Source organism: Engraulis encrasicolus, chromosome 8, assembly GCF_034702125.1.
Source record: "Engraulis encrasicolus isolate BLACKSEA-1 chromosome 8, IST_EnEncr_1.0, whole genome shotgun sequence".
Taxonomy (NCBI): Eukaryota; Metazoa; Chordata; class Actinopteri; order Clupeiformes; family Engraulidae; genus Engraulis; species Engraulis encrasicolus.
Genome location: NC_085864.1, coordinates 32,944,939 through 32,949,938, shown reverse-complemented (window position 1 = coordinate 32,949,938; position 5,000 = coordinate 32,944,939). Strand labels below are relative to the sequence as shown.

Genomic DNA, 5,000 nt, shown 5'->3' with positions numbered 1-5,000 from the left:
CTAAATAAATAATAAATAATGCTTTATTTACTGAACAAAGCATAATTATGCTATTGACATTTCATACTGTGGATTTGAGCAATTAATGGAAACAATTTGCAATAAGTAGGCTATAGATAACCCAGGCTATTGATAACCCTCTAAGTGATTGTAACTCCAGTGCTTTGTTTATAGCACCACAACTATTGTGCAAGTGGATGATAAGGTTACCTTTTCATGTTCACATATAATAACAATTATCAAAAATAATACTCATGCATATATCTTCTGGATTGGGATAAGTTCTAAATAAATCATAAACAGTGCTTTATTTACAGCACAAGGCACAATTTTGCAATTGACATTTCATACTGTGGTTTTTGAGCAATTAATGGAAACAATTACAATAAGTAGGCTATAGATAACCCAGGCTATTGATAACCCTCTAAGTGATTGTAACAGTGCTTTGTTTATAGCACCAACAACTATTAATGCGAGTGGATGATAAGGTTACCTTTTCATATTCACATTAATAAATGGAAATAATCTAATGATCAATGATAAGGACCATTCAGGTATTCGTGTATTCATTTATTCACTAATAACTATACAACAAATAAAAAAATCAAAACAAGTGGCATACACATGAACCGGCATTTTCATGAACTGTGTGAAAGCATCCAGGTACACATCTTTTGCGCATGCCACAGCAAATGACTTCAGTGAGATTGAAGTTTACTGCAGTTGGGGGCCATGGGCATGACATGCCAGGACTGTGACTAAGCAGCCTCTTCAAAAGCAAAGATGCTGTGTAAAGTGTCCGTGTCTCCTCTGCTGTGGTTGGTTGCTTTGACTTCCTCCTTTCTGTGTCGCTGTCTGTCTGGCTCATTTCGGTGGACTGAGTCGTCTCCGCACCTGATGGTAACAAGTCCAAGACTGCATTCGTCGACAAGTTCTCAGCAAAAACCAGTTCAGATGTGTTGCGTTTGGCGGGGGTGTGGAACACTAGCTGAGGAAAATCACGACTGAGCCTCTTCTTCAATATATCCTGTCTGTAAACACAAATCAACAAAAAAAGAGGCATATCAGTACAAGCATAGTGGGGCTTCATGTAGTCGCTGATATGCAATAGCCACCCTCACACATTAACTCGGAGTGAATAAATAATATTGGTGGAGTTTACTTGCTATGCAACAGATATAATACCAAGTATTCCCAAGGGAAGCACATTCTGTAACGAACATCACACTATCAAGAATACTGCCATCCTCCTTATTTCAAAATATTACAAGTACAGTATGTGCAGATGACAAGCAGAGTGTTAGAGAATAATTTCAGTCAATTTCAACATGCAGTTATAATGCTCACACTACCCTGGACGTGTCAGTACTAGAGATTTTTTTTTTCTTCTTCTTCAGCCTTTTCCGAGATTCTGGTCATTGTAATGAGGGCAGCGCTTTGTTTACATTTCAAAAAACATTTTTATTTATTCCCAAAAACATCCAAAAGGTTATACAACATCAGCCGACAACTAGCAAACAGCGACATCCTTTTAAATATTTGGAGTAGGCCTATGTTGTAAACAATGTAAACAAATGCTGCCCCCATTAGAATAGCTCATATCTCGGAAAGGGCTGAGCCGAAAAATGTGCCATCACCGGGTACTGACAAGTTAAGGGTATGAGCAATACAACAGCATATTGAAATTGACTGAAGTGGTCCTTTAAGTCACATGCGGGAACTTTCCCTTGGATTTGACAAATTCGTAATACACTGACTTGCAATTACCTGTAGGTTGAAGCATCAACACCTTCACTTGACTGCACAAGGGCAATAAAGGCCTTCCTCAGTTGGCTCATCCTCAGCACCTCTTGGTTGATCAGTAGCCTTTAGCGGATTACCCTCTCGGCAAAATAACTTGTAGCTCAGATCAAATGTTGGCCCAATCCTTACAAAAATATAGAAGAAGATGTGTGTTGTGAGAGCTTTCTTTGTGAGATCCATGTTGTGAGAACAAACTGTCTCAATCATAGGACACACATTGTACTGTGTTTCTATATAAAATTAAGATTGACTTACTGTTCTTTCTCTGCTCTGACAGGCTCACTCAAAAACCTTGTGTACTCTCTGTAGCAACTTCTGTGGTACTGCACCTCCAGAGCCACACAGTCTCTGTCCTTGATGTGAATGAGGATGCTCTTGGCTTCCTTTACTTCAGCTGCTTCCTGCAACTTGCCTTGTACAAAAGAAAAGAAAAAAGAATTAATAAATAGACAGGCAAACAATTAGACATTTTTCCTGGTGGAGTGGTATTGTAAAAAAAAAAAATGGCGATGGGTGTTGCACCCCCCAAAAAAGCATTCCGTAGCCTCTTACTGCAGTGCAGATGAGGTTGCCAGCGGGCTTATTCACTATTTGCTGAAAACTACATCATAACAACATTGCTATGACAGTGCAGAGTAACAGATTAAGACATATATATTACAATTTTGGTGACAGTAAGGTTATAACATAGGTGCTGTGCTAAGGGGTTAAGCACACAGACGTACAGCACAGCCAGGACACACCTCTTGAGCCTAGTCACTGAGGCTGCCCAGGGACAGAAGCGGAAAAATCCCAAGTGTACAAGTGAGAGAGGGGGGTAGTGGGGGTGGGATGGCAGAAGCAGTGTCTTAACCAGACAGGCCATCAGGCTGAGGAGCCACATTTCTGAACAGATATTCAGTGTCATATCAACATCAGGCATGCTTTGACATCCATATAAACATACCCTATCCTATTTAAGACAAAGTGTGATTCATTTAAACATCTAAAACCTAAAACACTGGGGGTACTATAGGCATGGGGATGTTTTGCAGGCTATTGGAATGTAATTTCACACCCACACACATAACACATTATGCCAATTCACACGTGCATTCATATTAGAATTAGACAAAAAAAACAATGATTGTGCAGCAGTGTGGGCTAGATAGTCAGTCAACTTCTACTAACATCTGTGTGTGTGTGTGTGTGTGTGTGTGTGTGTGTGTGTGTGTGTGTGTGTGTGTGTGTGTGTGTGTGTGTGTGTGTGTGATTTGGGGGATGGGATGCATTCGCATAGACTGTGTGGTGGGGGTGAGAGTAATCTTACCTGCGGTTAAAGTCTGTGTTTTCGTTCTCTTTGACGTCTGCCACTCGCGACGATAAATTTGCTGTCTTTCTTGCAAATCATGCAGGCCAGAGCTCGTGATGGCCAAGCTTGATCTGGATCGTAGTTTCCTGGTCGGAGTGGTGGTCACAGCCGATAAAGCGGAGGTAGCCTGGCTAGTTCGGGGGTCTTGTTGGCCACCTCCCCCTCTCTGCCTCTCGCAAGACACGCCGTGTGACTCGTTCAATTTCCCGCTTGTCAATAAACCTCCGGTAGCATGTGGGATGGAGAGCCGCATCCTCGGGAATTTCGTCAAACTCCAACTCAATACATTGCTTAAAATGTTCTGCTACGTCTCTGCACTCACCCTTCAATTCTAGCCGCTGCCGAAAATTTCGATATGTATTCCACCGTATATTGGTGAAATTCTGTGTTTCTTCATGCTTGACCGAAGATATATGCATGTAACACAACTTGCGTTTCGAAGATGTCTTTTTTTGTACATTTTCGGTCGAGATTTCGTCTTCCTCGGTACTACTAGATGATCGGCCAGCTCCTTCGGTAGCCATGCTACTTCCGTTTACTCCTCATCTCAGCTGACATAGCAGTTAGCTGATTCGTTCCTTCTGATGACGCTTCAACCGTGGCACCTCTCGAGGCGAAAAGTATTATTACGCCGGCCGAATATCTACACACGCCTCGGAGACAGTAGTTCGTCATTACACGTTGCGAATTTGAATAGCCTTGCAGTGCGGACTATTCCGAACAGAGGTTTTAAATCCTCTATATAAGTCTTTCTTTTTTATGAACTGAATGTCTGTTTGTTCGGAGGCTGTGGAGCGAAGTTCGGTTTCTGAAGCACTTTTCGAGGTTCACCTTCCGGCCTATTTGTTCAGAAGCACGTTGTGTTTGGCAATCTATAAATTCTGCAGCCAGAACAATGCTCTCACGTGGTCTTGGAATGATCTGGCAATGTAAGCTACAACAAAAATCTATGTTTCATTGTGTTAAGTCATAAGTCAGACGTTCAGTAGCCCTAGAGCAGCCATGTTTGGCTTTCTATTTTTATACATCTCTACAACTCCTGCTGCGAGTCGTGACAGATTCTGCCGTTTCTCTCATGAACAGCAGAGGGCACACTTCCGAAAATGCAAGCAAAAGCCTGTAAATGGCGCTTTTGACTATGAATGGTCTGCCACATTTTAATGGTTCTCGCGCCAAATGCGCCAAATTGCGCACGTTAAGTATGCAGAGCCCTTAACACTATCAGTCTTTTAACATAATGTTGTCATAGTGATGGCTGTAAGCAAATCAACTTCTAGGTAAAACTCAATTTTCACAAAATATCACTGTCGCAACTCAAACATGGATGTTTACATTTGACTTAAAGATACAAAACCAAATAAAATGCAAACATCCACGTCTGAGTTGCTCCGGTGATCATTCCTTCATTATTTGAACTAAATCCTTCCTGTTGACACACAGGATTGTGAGGTACAGGAGCGTGGAAGATATTCTGCTTTTCTATGGAGTCACTGCCTTTTGACTTTGCAGGGGTCATGAAACAATTTTAAAGGTGCAGTGTGTAATATTTTTAGCGCTTTCTTTCCAGAATTCATGGTGGCTATTCACAAATGTTTTCTTTTCCCAACCTTTTCCCAAAAATACGTACCACCACCATCACATTCTAAGAATTCATTATGACTTCTTATACATACATGAAAAGGTGGATTTTCACCATGTGCGTTTTGATTTTCCAGTCAAAGCTGCAAAACTTACTGTACTTTGGTCATACTAGTAAATGTCAGTTTATTACTTAGAGAATATTCATAAAAAAAGATCAAATTAGACAATGGGCAGCACAGTTGCAATGAGCAGCATAGTTGCTATA

General features: G+C 41.1%; 1 protein-coding gene and 1 long non-coding RNA gene across 2 annotated transcripts in view; both read right to left on the bottom strand.

Moving 5' to 3' along the window:
• dpf1 (double PHD fingers 1) overlaps positions 1-5,000 on the bottom strand; it is a 99,250-nt gene that overhangs the window by 42,341 nt on the left and 51,909 nt on the right. The window lies entirely within an intron of this gene.
• Positions 856-3,185, bottom strand: LOC134454480 (uncharacterized). Its single transcript, XR_010035834.1, has 4 exons — positions 3,113-3,185; positions 2,059-2,215; positions 1,768-1,927; positions 856-1,031 (listed from the first exon to the last, which is right to left on the bottom strand). It is a non-coding gene; the product is annotated as an uncharacterized LOC134454480 (long non-coding RNA).